General features: G+C 47.4%; 1 pseudogene; it reads left to right on the top strand.

Annotated features, from left to right (window-relative positions):
• The first annotated feature begins 1,057 nt into the window (after window positions 1-1,057).
• LOC119337088 lies at window positions 1,058-5,726 on the top strand (annotated as a pseudogene).
• Window positions 5,727-14,102: the final 8,376 nt, after the last annotated feature.

Raw genomic sequence — 14,102 nt, 5'->3', positions numbered from 1 at the left:
CATGCACAAGAATGAGCCCACATGAAGACTTTTGGTGGCCATGAGGTGTCACGCTGACTCCATCGCCTCCAAGGCCCCCTCCGCTTTACTGATCCTTTGATCTTAGCCATCATGACTTTTTTACCGTTGTCTACGCAATGGAAATCGAGATACCGACATGTTTTGTAGTGTCAACAAACAACATAGCTTCACGCCGCGCCCTCCTGAAGACGTGTAAGTTGTTATGGATGTGCACGACTAGATTCTAGCCGATCCAGATATCCTTGAGCAAAATCTCTGGCAGTAGTTCCAGAACTTGTCGACGGCCAGATCAAGGAGGACCAATCATGCAGATTGTTGCCATGATGCGATAAGAGCACTAGGACCGCCACCACACCGCTGCCTCCACCACGTCGACGCCATCACCGCCACAACGGAGGACACCAGGCCACGCTGTCCACAGCCCACGCCGCCGACTGAAGACGGGCGATAGATCTGGGAGAATCCCGATCCGCCGCCCCCCTCGCCTGCACGATCTGCACCTCGAAGCCTGCCATGCGCCGCCGGTCCCGAGCGCCACCGCCACACCACGGTGAACCTCGCCATCGCGGTGTCCCGGTCCAGCCACCCCGTGACGGAGGCCCTGCGCAAGAAGGCAAAACGCCTCGCCGCCGCTGACGCCGGCCAGGCTTTGCCCGGCCATGTCCTCTGGGGACAGCTAGGGAGGAGGGAGGGAGAGGAGGGTGCCGCCGGCGGCGGCGGGAGCGCCCTCCCCGTTGCCCATGGAAGCGACATGGGAGGCTATGTGAGATCCCTATTGTCTTGTAGGTGAGTGAGGGAAGCAACCGCGAAAGCGAGGGTTGACAAAGTTTTTGCTAACAGACAATTGAGTATGACAACACAATCGTGATCGCGACATGTGACATGTCAATCCTCCATAGCCATCTCAAACATTCACCTGCTCTGCACAGCCCAATCAGTGAAGACGCACACTCTCCCCATCCCTCCGTGTGTATATAACCATATATCCAGCTACCTACTGTGCCCCATTGGCTTCTCCAAGAGCACAGCAGCAACAATGGCGCCTGATCTTCTTAACCCCTCTCCAGAACTCAAGCATGTCCTCATGTGGTCAGTACCAGTACTCATTATAGCTCCTACGGTAATCTTCTGGTACCTGCAAGCTGTTGGCAACAAGAAGAACCCCATCCGTCTTCCCCCGAGCCCCCTGCGGCTACCCATCATAGGGCATCTGCACCTGATGGTGCACGAGCTCCACCAGTCACTGCAGAGGCTGGCGCGCAGCCTGGGCCCCGTCATCCACCTGCAGCTCGGCGGTGTCGCTACCGTCGTGCTTTCATCGCCGGAGGCGGCCAAGGAGGTCCTCAAGACGCATGATGTCCATTGCTGCAGCCAACCCCCCTCGCCAGGCAAGTCTTTTCGCCGGCTACCATACTCCTTTTCATATTGTTCACCTCACAAGTGGTTTTCACTTTCAGTGAGATTTGATGAAATTCACCGAATTTCAGTAATTTCGGTAGACTCTCAAATATTTACTTCCGGCCAATATATTTCAGTAATTTCAAAGTACACAGCAATTCAAATATTTTCAAAATTAATTTAAAAAAAATCAATTTTTAAAATTGAAGTCAAGTGAATATTTTGGCCTTTTGGCCGAAATTTACTGAATTTCGGTAATTTGGGTTGGTGCTAAAAAAATTCTGAAACTGAAACTGAAATCCTAAATCTAGTAGTATTGAATTCCAGGTGCGAAATTGATGACCTACGGCCAACAAGACATCGCCTTCTCTCCGTACAACGCGAGCTGGCGCGAGTTGCGCAAGCTGTTCGTCTCAGAGCTCGTGGGGAGCAAACGTGTCCACACCTTCTCTCACGCACTAGAAGCTCAGGTCAGCGAGCTGATCCAATCCCTCGCACCGATGACGGAGCCCGTCAACCTCAACGAGACCCTCTTCACGCTCATCGACAGCTTCATCGGCACGGTGGCGTTCGGGAGCATGAAGGGCGCCAAGCTCATGAAGTACGCCAAGTTCCAGCGGGTGTTCAGCGAGGCCACGGTGGCCCTCTCCGCCTTCTCCGCGCAGGACTTCTTCCCGGCGTCGCCCATGAGCCGGTGGTTCGACAAGCTTGTCGGGCTGGAGAGGCGGTACCTCAGGACATTCCTAGAGATAGACTCCTACCTGGAGATGGTTCTCACTCAACATATGGATCCTGGGAGGGTGAAGCCCGTGAAAGAAGACCTTGTGGATGTGTTGATCAGTCTTTGGAAGGGACAAGGGAAGATCACAAAGGACCACGTCAAGGCTCTTCTAGGGGTACTAACTAAACTAGCTTGTTCTTCTCTGTAGCTTCTCAACTGCATATATAATTTCTTATACTTCCTCCCTTCTAAAATAAGTGCCGTTGATTTCGTACAACTTTATACCAATTTTAGACTAAATCAGTGACATTTATTTTGAGGCGGAGGGAATACTTTTTAAGTAGGAAATCCTAATTATGTTGTTTCATATGCTTTTTTAAAAATCAGGATGCATTTATCGGTGGCACCGCGACGAGCTCGGTGACATTGTTGTGGGCTATGTCCGAGCTGATCAAGAATCCAGCGGTGATGAAGAAGGCACAGGCAGAGATAAGGAGTTTGGTCGGCGGCAAACAGAGGAGTTAATTGCACAAAACCACCACATTTGAGGCATCGTTTGCAGAAAACCACGAGGTCACTAAGTTTTTGCAAAAATCACCGCGCTTTCGGTAATCTTGTTGCAAAAAGCACTTACCGAGTGATTTAGGTCATTTAATCACTTTCTGACAAGTGAGGCCGGATTGTCAGGAGCCGACTTGACAAAACATTTACATACATCCCTCTTAGATCTAAAAACAAAAAGCAATCGACCCCCTCCCCCCTCCTCGCGACCTGTCCCCCACCTTGACCAGCCCGACCTCGACCAGCCCGCGCTGCCAGTCCGCTTCTGCCCCTCGCCGCGCCCCGCGCGCGCTCACCGCAAAACGCCACCGCACCGCCCTGCCTTCCCCCTGGCCTCACCCTCGGCGGCCCAGCTCGCCGCGCCGCCGCTGCCGCGCGCCGTCGCCGCCCAGTTGCCCTCTCCTCCGCCTGCTCGCCGTCTAGGTCATGCGGCCAGCGCATGCATGGGGAGGCGACCTGGAGCGGGCGATGGCGACGCGTGCTGGGGTCTCCGGCCTACACTAGAGTTCGTCCTCGACTTCCCCCTCCTCGGCGTGGATCCAGTGAGTAGAGGAGACAACAGCGGTGTGGGTATGCGCGCCTGTGCATGGTGGGAAGCATGTTGGAGAGCGGCGGGGCTGCGGGCCGCCGCGGAATCCGGCGCCGTCGACATGGCCGTGGTTGCAAGCGGCTGGGGCAGGCAGAGGCGAGGTGCGCGTCGTCCCGGAGGAGAAGGAAAAAAGGGAGGAGGAAGGAGATGGTAGGCGGGGCAGCAGTGGTCGTCGACGTGTTGTCGGCGGCGGCGAGGTCGCCGGAGTTGCACGGGGGTTGCAGCTCGGCGAGGTCACCACAGTGAGCATCGAGTCTGCTCACTGGTGGAAAAAGGGCCTTTGGTCGCGGTTCGCAACTGCCATTAGTCGCGGTTGCGCAACCGCGACCGAACGGGCGCGACTAAAGGCCCCCCCCCTTTAGTCGCGGTTGCTTAAGAACCGCGACTAAAGGCCCGTCCACGTGGGCGCCAGGTGGCCGTCGGGGCGGACGACCTTTAGTTGCGGTTCTTGTGGCTAACCGCGACTAAAGGCCGCCACAGGTTTTTGAAAAAAAAATTGAATTTTTTTTTTCAAATTTCTGAATTATTTTAACCTCTAGTCTCTAATCACCACCCCTCATCACTTCTCAATTTATTCTTTTATCACCCCTCATCATTCCAAATCATCTAACTTCCCAACCGGTCACCCATCCCTCTCACTACTCCAGCCCAAACACGCTTAACTTCCGGGTTCTATTCTCCCACGCTCCAAGTCTGCACTTGTTGTTTTCCTGACAATAATAAGATGTCAATCCTATTAACCTTCAGGAATTTTGCTTGAGCATGAAGTGACACATTTCACTGTTTGACTTTGAAACTATTGTTTTAAAAAACAATAATTATTTAGTAACACTAATATTTCTTGAATAATTAGTTTGACCATTGTTTGACCACAGTTTGACCACAGTTGACCACAGTTTGACCAGATTTGACCAAAATTGAAATAATTAAAATAATTATTTAGTAACACTAATATTCTAGAATAATTAGTTTGACCATTGTTTGACCATAGTTTGCCCACTGTTTGAATATTTTTCAATTTTTTCCACTCTAGATCTTACAAGCCCCGTAACTTTTTTTCTATTAGGTTTTTGAGGATTTTGAAAATGTTTAACGGGGTTCCCCCGTTAAATTTGGATGTAACTTTTCGAGTAGATGATTTTTCATATAAAAAACTTTTTCATCCGAGTTAGTATGCAAAAGTTATGCCCATTTTTACAAATTTCAGAGAGATTTTGCAAATAAAGTCAAAATTCACATTTGCAAATTTTCCCAACAACTAGACCACATATCACATGAGAAACTTATTTTCTTTTATTTTTTTGACATTTCCATTATTTTCTTTTATTTTTTTTAAAACTGAAAAGGCGATCCCGGGGGGGGGGGGGTTAGAGTTTGAAAATGGGACCTTTAGTACCGGTTCGTGGCACGAACCGGGACTAAAGGTCTCAACCCCATTAGTTCCGGTTCGTGCCACAAACCGGGACTAAAAGGGAGGAGCTTTAGTCGCGGTTGGCCTGGCCAACCGCGACTAAAGGCCTTTGGGCACCTTTAGTCCCGGTTGGCCTGGCCAACCGCGACTAAAGCCCGCGAGCGCCCTGGGCCCAGGCATTTGGTCGCGGTTCATCTGCCGAACCGCGACTAAAGACTTCATTAGTCGCGGTTCCTACAGTTTCGCGACTAATGGGGCTGGACGGAAGCCTCTTTTTCTACCAGTGGCTCCTGGCAGTTATGCACGAGAGGGGGTCGATTGCTTTTATTTTTTTAGATCTAAGGGGGTGTATGTAAAGGTTTTGCCAAGTCAGCTCCAGACAATTCAACCCCACTAGTCAGAAAGTGATTAAACGACCTAAATAACTCGATCAGTGCTTTTTGCAATAAGATTACTGAATGCGCGGTGATTTTTGCAAAAAATTAGTGACCTCGTGGTTTTCTGCAAACGATGCCCCAAATGTAGTGGTTTTATGCAATTAACTCCAAACAGAGACTAGTGCAGGTCGACGACCTCTCTAGACTCAAGTACATGAAGATGGTCGTCAAGGAGACACTGCGACTACATGCGCCGGTGCCGCTGCTCGTCCCCCGGGAGACCATGGAGCATGTGAAGGTCTTCGGCTATATATCCCCGCCAAGACAAGGATCTTCGTGAACGTGTGGGCTATGGGGAGGGACCCTGCCTCCTGGGACAAATCAGAGGAGTTCTACCCGGAGAGGTTTGACGGCGTCGACACTGATTTTTATGGGTCACACTATGAGCTCCTTCCGTTTGGCGCCGGGCGGCGGACCTGCCCTGCTATCCCCATGGGATCCACCATGGTGGAGTTCACGCTTGCCAGTTTGCTGCATTCATTTGACTGGGAGTTGCCCAAAGAAGACGTCAGCATGGAAGGGACCGGCAGACAACTGTTGTGCAGGAAGACTCCTCCGTATCTTGTTCCATCATTTTATACCGGCTAAGAGCATCTCCAACCGATGATATACATGTATAAATAATCAAAATTTACAGCATCAAGACCTAAAAATGATGCTTCAACATATGATGTAGATGCAAAATTTACTCCATATTTGCTTCACATGTAAAATAGGGCAGTTGGTGATGCAACTTTGCATCACCAGCCACACCCGAGCAAAACGCAGGCGGTCGCGCACGTACCCCCAACTGCCACGCGGATACTCCCGCCCGCCCGCCGGCCGCCGGCCATGGCCATCCAACCGCATGACCAACTGTCCTCCCCATTCAAATGAAACTTGAATGAAAAAAAGATGAAATTCATGCTAACCAGACAATAACTGCTAAATTTTAAAATATTTACAACCAAAAGAACAAAACTTAACAAAGTTCACCTAAATCAGATGAAAATTAAACTAAACCTAAACTAAACTAAGTGAGGTATCAGACACTGACCTCGTTTGCATGGCTTCCTTGGCCGGTGACACCTCCGTCGTTGCCATCAGAGTCGTGGTCCTTCCAGCAGCGGAAGGGCACAAAGGGTCGTGGCAGAACTGATTGGCCACCGCGTGGCGCTCGCGGCGCAGCTGGTCGGCTGCCTCCGTTGCCTGGCGCGGGCACTCAGCCGCATCGTCCTGGTGGCGATGGTTGGCCACGGGCGCAGCCCCAGCTCATCTGCCCTTGGCCATTCTCTTGCCGAGGGCACATGCGACACGCTCGGACTAGGACAACCCTATTTTGAAGAGTTGGTCACTGATCCAGTCCCGACGTGGGGCGGACATCTGGGCGGTTGTCCGGGTCCGGTCCTCGATCAAGGCCAACACGAGGTCGGGGTGTTGAGGACCAGTCTGGCAGGACGTTTGAAGTGGCGAACACAGGCTGTCGTACCTATCCTGGCGCACCAGCTCGGCTTCCATCTTGTCGACCGCCATCATGGTGAGCAAGAAGGAGCCGCGCTACTGCCGCCACGTCCAAGGTAGTGGAGACGGCCACATGCGCCACCGATCGGGCCGTGCGCCTCCTCCATCCTCACCGGGCGCCAGTACGACCGATGGGGCGGCGCCACCTCCTTGCCGCGCCGGAAACTGCGTGGTGGGGACACTGGTTGGACGAAACACATGGACGTCCTGTGCGGCGGCGGCGGCAGGTTCTCCTTGATCTCTTTCTCACGCGGCGTCCGATTTGGACGTCGCGATAGGGCGACGCCGACGGGTTCTCCTTGACCTCCTTTGTCCCGCAGCGTCCGATTTGGACGTGGTGGTAGCGCGACGCCGACGGCTCCTCCTCAACGTGGAGGTTGCGCGACGGCAAGGGCGGCGCCATACCACGGTCGTGGTGCAACCGCTCGATCAAGAGTGCTATATGTGTCACGAACACTTCATCATCCGAGGAGAGAACCACCTCTCCTTCATTATGGCCGTCGATGGGCCCGAAGATCATGGGTGACGGCGCCACGATCCACACAACCTTGGAGATCCACCTGCCAGCACCGGGAACCACCGGGAGTCGGAACTTGCCCATCATTATGGAGTGCGGAGGAGAGGAGATGAGAGGTGTCGGTGCGTGGATCGAAGAAGAGGATGTAGGATTTGCCGACGAGACTGCGTTGAAATATATTACCCGCCTTCCTCCATCAGTTCAGACTTTTGGATGAGTTAGCTGGTGCATGAATTCAATATGGTATCCGAGCCAAGAGGTCTTGAGTTCAAGATCCTGCCAACGAAGTATTAAATAAAACGATTCTGCGGCCTACATTAATCCCACGTCTAAGGACTAAAATAGCCTAGACGTGAGGGGGGAGTTGGCTGGTGCATGAATTCAATATGGTATCCGAGCCAAGAGGTCTTGAGTTCAAGAACCTGCCAACGCAGTATTAAATAAAACGATTATGCGGCCTACATCGATCCCATGTCTAAGAACTAAAATAGCCTAGACGTGAGGGAGAGTGTTGAAATATATTGCCCCCTTCCTCCACCAGTTCAGACTTTTGAATGAATTGGCTGGTGTATGAATTCAATAGGCTGACTCGTGTCTGCTCTGGAGCGGCAGCGCGACATGAATGAGGGGAGACGGTTCTGGAACGAGACACACGACAAAGACTGTTGTTGGGACTGGCAGTCGGCCAGTCGGTGCCTCCATGGCGTCTGTCTAGACGTTTGTAAACCTCCTTTAGCTTTGCTTCTAGTTTGCGGGAATTCAAACGTTAAGTCTATCTGTAGACGTTTGATACACGATTTTGGACAACACGAAATATCAGGACTACATTTCCGGATGTTTAGCGGCTTTTTATGCACAACGTTGGGATGTCCTTACCTAAAGAAATAGCATGAGTGTAGCCGTGTGCAGAGCACGTTGCTGAATTCCCGAGGATAGGAACGGGCCTGAGCGTGATTCCCCAAACCCAACGAACCCAGGTTATCCACCCACCCACGCACGACCGCCTCCGTTTATTTTAGATAATAACGAGAAATAAACGAGACAGAAACACAATTTTTTACGTAGAAACCCTTGCAGGAGAAAACCACGGACGCACGAAGGCGCAATCATTATGAGGAGGAGTATTACAAGCATGAGACGACAAGCCGTCTTAGGTGCGACTACATGGGGTATATATAAGGGCAATACATGAGAGTCCTTGAATGCGTCGGTACCAACGCAAAGGCTCACATCGTATGTACTACGTCTAGTCCAATACGGTAGAATTTGGATCACAATTTAACAATCTCCACCTTGAGCCAAATTTCCTCCAGTAGTCAAAGAAAGCAAATAACTCCATCCAATCAGCATAAACACCTTGTGCGTAAAAGTCCCTAGGACTAGTGAGAAATACCAACTAAACCTGAGCAAAGCTCAAACTTATTGGTCAGAACTGGCTTTGTCATCATATCAGCAGGATTATCATGAGTACTTATCTTGCATACCTTCAAATTGCCTTCAGCAACAACATCTCGATATAATGAAATCTGACATCAATGTGCTTTGTCCTCTCATGATATAGTGTATTCTTTGTAAGATATATGGCACTTTGACTGTCAGAAAATATGGTAGGGCAAGATGAATCTCCACAAAGCTCAGTGTACAAAGTTCTCAACCAGATAGCTTCTTTGCATGCCTCAGAAATAGCCATATATTCAGCATCAGTAGTGGAACAAGTCACAATAGACTGCAAAGTTGCTCTTCAACTCACAGCACAACCACCATTGGTGAAAACATAACTTGTGAGCGATCTTCTCTTATTCAAATCACCAGCAAAATCAGAATCATCAAAACCAACAAGTCCATCTCCAGTTTTCCCAAACTGTAAATAAGCATTAGAAGTACCATGCAGGTATCTGAAAATCCACTGAACTACTTTCCAAGACTCTTTTCCAGGATTAGCCATGTATCTACTGACAACACTCAATACATATGATAAATCCGGACAAGAACAAACCATGGCATACATAAGTGAACCAACTGCACTCGAATAGGAAACTCTAGACATGTACTCAATATCTGCATCTGACTTAGGATATAAAGTTGATGATAATTTGAAGTGTGCAGCTAACGGAGTACTCATCGGCTTGGCATTATGCATATTAAAACGACAAAGAACTTTATCAATATATCCTTTCTGACTTAGATATACTTTTCCAGACGGTCTATCTCTGGATATTTCCATGCCAAGTATTTTCTTTGCTGCACCCAAATCCTTCATCTCAAATTCATTACTTAATTGCTTCTTTAGTTCATTAATATCTGACATACTCTTTGCAGCAATAAGCATATCATCAACATAAAGGAGCAAATAAATAGTTAAACCATTGACAGTTTTCAAGTAAACACAACTATCATAATTAGACCTTTTGAAACCTTGAGATAGCATAAATGTGTCAAATCTCTTGTACCACTATCTCGGGGATTGCTTCAATCCATAAAGAGATTTTTTTAACTTACTGACAAGCTTTTCTTTTCCAGAAATAACAAAACCTTCAGGTTGTTCCTTATAAATATCTTCTTCTAATTCTCCATGTAAGAATGCAGTTTTAACATCCAATTGTTCAAGCCCAAGATCATGCATGGCAACAATACTGAGTAAAGTGCGAATAGAGCTATGCTTCACAACAGGAGAAAAGACTTTGTTATAGTCAATACCTGAAATCTGACTGTAACCTTTAGCAACTAACCTTGCTTTATATCTTGTCTCATCATTAGGAGAAACACCTTCTTTCCTCTTGAAAACCCACTTGCAATGAACAGGCTTATTCTCTCTAGGTAATCTTACTAAATCCCAAGTGCCATTCTTTTCAAGTGATTCCATCTCATCATGCATAACGGTCATCCACTTATTACTATCATCAGAAATAATAGCCTCAGAATATGAAGAAGGCTCAACATTACCTTCAATTTCTTCTGCAACAGATAAAGCAAAATAAACAATATTGCACTCTTCAATTAACCTGTCAGGTTTATTAGTACCCCGCCTAACTCTGTCACGTGCAAGATTCCAACTTGGTGGAACAATAGGCTGATTTGGAGTGGGAGTGACATGTTCATCATCAATGACGGGTTCATCATGTGCATCAACATTTTCATTACCAGATGTATCACCTGAATCAATAACATGCTCCACCTGAACAGTAGGCTCCTGAACAATAGGCTGTTGTTCACTCTCAATAGGAACGTTAGTGGATGGAACATCATGTAACATAGCAGATTCATTGAAGATAACATTTCTGCTAATAACAGCCTTCTGGGTTTTAAGGTTCCACAATTTAAAACTTTTAACACCAGAATTATAAGTTATAACCAAGAAAGATGCACTTAACAACCCTAGGCTCCAACTTTCCATTATCAACATGAGCATAAGCAGTGCAACCAAAAACTCTCAACTATGAATAATCAGCAGGTGAACTAGACCATACCTCAATTGGAGTTTTCTTATTAAGAGCAATAGATGGTGAACGGTTAATGAGATAACAAGCAGTGGAAGCGGCCTCGGCGCAAAAACGTCTATGCAAACCTGCATTGGACAACCTACAACGGGCTCTGTAAATAATGGTCCTATTCATACACTCAGCAACACCATTTTGTTGAGGAGTATAAGGAATGGTGTAATGTCTGACAATGCCTTTAGACTTGCAATAATTCTTAAATTGCTTAGAACATAATTTCATACCATTATCAGTGCGAAGTATTTTTACCTTCTTTTCAGTTTGTCTTTCAATCATAATCTTCCATTCCTTAAAAGCTGAGAGTGCTTCATATTTATGCTTCAAGAAATAAGGTCAAACTTTTCTCAAATAATCATCAATAATAGTCAGCATGTAACTAGCACCACCTAGTGACTTTCTGCGAGATGGTCCCCATCAGAATGAACATAATCAAGAATACCTTCAGTTGTATGAACCGAAGTGTTGAACTTCACCCTCTTGTGTCCAAGAAGACATAACTAGAGTAGCTTCAAGAAATAAGTCCATCAAGAAGACATCTCTTATTTAACTCTGTCAAACCAAGTTCACTCATATGTCCAAGACGCATATGCCAAAGGTTAGCAGCATCACAATCAGAATTCTTTGAAATAACTAGAGTAGCGTTACCTGAAATGGTAGAACCTCGAAGGTAATAAAGACCATTGGTCGAACTTAAGTCACCTTTCATCACAACAAGGGAGCCTTTGGTGACCTTCAAAATACTATCTCCACCTGAATACTTGTACCCCTTTGCATCAAGGGCACTCATAGAAATAAGTTTTCTCTTCATCTTCGGAATATACCGAACATCTGTCAAAGTTGTGATTGTCTCATCAAACATCTTGATTCAAATAGAACCTATGACTCCCATCTTGCATGGTGGTTTATCAAAACCCAAAACGGAACCAGCAAAAATAGTGTGATCAAAAGTATTAAACCAATCTCTATGTGGACACATATGAAAAGTGCATGCAGTGTCAAGTACCCACTCATCATTGGTCTCAGCACATCCAACAATAACGACAAGAGCATCATCGGAACTATCATCACGAGCAACGTTAGCAAAATTTTCACCTTGTTTGTTACCTTTTCTCTTTTCTTTATTCTGCAACTTGAAACACTCTAAGATGTCATGCCTATCTCTCTTGCAATATCTGCAATATTTCTTGTCTCTGAATTGCGACCGACCCCTGTAGCCGTTTTTACTTTTGCCTCTGTTTTCATTATTGGAGTTCTTCTCCTTTGTCCTGCCACGAATAGATAATTCCTCGGCTTGGGATGAACTCGGACCATCATGAGGCACCATTAATTTCATCTTCTCCTTAGAGTTCAAAGCTTCATGAACTTCATTACGTGTGAGAGTATCACGACTGTATAATATGGTGTCTCTAAAATTGGTATAAGAACTTGGCAGTGAACAAAGTAACATTAAAGCAGTATCTTCCTCTTCATACTTAACCTCCATTGCAACTAGATCAGATATGATCTATTCAAATTCTGAAATATGATTCAAAACATTATCTCCCTCGGGTAACCTGTGCAGGAATAATTCTTGCTTCAGATGCATCTTGCTGGTGAGGTCTTTAGTCATGTAAATCCCTTCCAGCTTTAACCATATAGCGGCGGCAGTTTTCTCGCTCAAAACTTCCTGCAAAATATTATTATGCAAATGGAGTTGGATTTTTGACAAAGCCTTACGATTAATTCTTCTCTCCTCATCAGTCCAGTCCTATATTCGGTTCTTCCCGAAACTATCCAGTACTTCATCATAGTCAGTCTGTGCCAACAATGCCCGCATCTTGACTTGCCATAAGGTAAACCTTGTGTCACGGTACATCAGCGGAAGATTGCACTTCATGAAAGCCATGAGTAGATAAATCTGTATACACAAAGTAGTACAAGCCGTAGAAAAAAATCTTGATAGAATTAATTATGCGGAGCTAAAAACTAAAACAGATAACACCCGGTAGTTTCCTCGGGTAGGTGTAGCGACTGGAGTTTAAAAGCACAAGAGCCAAACTAGCACAAGTTCACGTGAGAACTAGGAGACTCAAATAGTTCTTTGTAGATGAACTGGCTTCGATCGTGGACTAGCAGCCGTAGCGATCAATTGAGTATCTCGTGAGTAGTAGCAGCAGCAACGCAATCCACTTCAAGCGAAGAAAAGCGCTAGCAGCTGCCTCGGGACTTGAGCAGTACGTGGAGAAGCACCAGAACTCGGCGACTTGTGATTTGACACCAGCGTGGATTGCTCGGGTAAGAACCGGATCAGCAGTAGAAAAACTGTCGGTCTCGACTTTTAATCGATCTCGCTTCGGATCGCCAGGTCGCGTTGGCGGCGGCGCACATGACGTCATAACCGTAATTCTCTCATCTCCAATCTCGTATATGCGACTTGGCTCTGTATACCACTTGTTAGATAGTAACGAGTAATAAACCAGACAGAGAGATACAGATTTTTACGTGAAAACCTTTGTAGAAGAAAACCACGGACGCACGAAGGCGCAATCACTATGAGGAGGAGTATTACAAGCACGAGACCACGGGTCGTCTTAGATGCGACTGGGGGTATATATAAGGGCAATACATGAGAGTCTTTGAAGGACAATAAACGAGTTGTACTCGTACGCGTCGGTACCAACGCAAAGGCCCACATATGTACTACGTCTAGTGCAACACGCTAGAATTTGAATCACAATTGGGAAACGCTTCCACCCGGTGCGCCAGCCGAAACATTGGGCCGGACGCACGCGGGCGTTACGCATGGTGGGGCCAGACATCGCTTTCTGATCTCTTATCTCTTCCCGTTTTCACGCATCTGTTTATTCTCCTCCACTCATCCCCCTCATTCCTCTGCTTTCTTTTCCTTTTCACCTTCCCACGCAATGGATGCTTCCACCATGTTCTGTCTTGTCATCTTCTTCCTCGTCCCTGTGTTTCGCCAACCCCCTGAGCCAGCGCCCCCCCTTCCCTTCCCCTCGATTCTCTCTCTTAGCTGCATCTGCTACTGCTCCATGATGACCGAAGCTACAATGGCCATGGCTGGCGAGTTGCATCCATGGCCGATGACGTGCAACACTGTTTTTGCTGCAACTGGCTATGAGGAAACTTCGACCGGCTCAAGGTAGAGCTGCAACCAGCAACTCCTTTTGCTACGACCGATGCATTTTTTTGTTGGATCGAGAGAATTGAGTGTTGTGACCGGCGTTCATCCGAGGTGCAACCAGCATCACAAAATGCTACATCGGGCTAGAGCGAACTGGCTATGACCGACGTGCGGAGGAGCTGCAGCCGGCAGTTCCAAATGCTACAATCGGCGTCCTAAACTGCTACGTCCAGTATCTTTAAAACCTTCAACACCAGACACGGAAGCTGGGTGGCCATGGCGCAACCGAAAAAAGGCTGCAACCGACAGATGAAAATGCTACATCC

This window comes from Triticum dicoccoides, chromosome 7B (genome assembly GCF_002162155.2).
Source record: "Triticum dicoccoides isolate Atlit2015 ecotype Zavitan chromosome 7B, WEW_v2.0, whole genome shotgun sequence".
NCBI lineage: Eukaryota > Viridiplantae > Streptophyta > Magnoliopsida > Poales > Poaceae > Triticum > Triticum dicoccoides.
The sequence above is the reverse complement of the archived record's forward strand: the minus strand, read 5'-3'. Positions and strand labels throughout refer to the sequence as shown.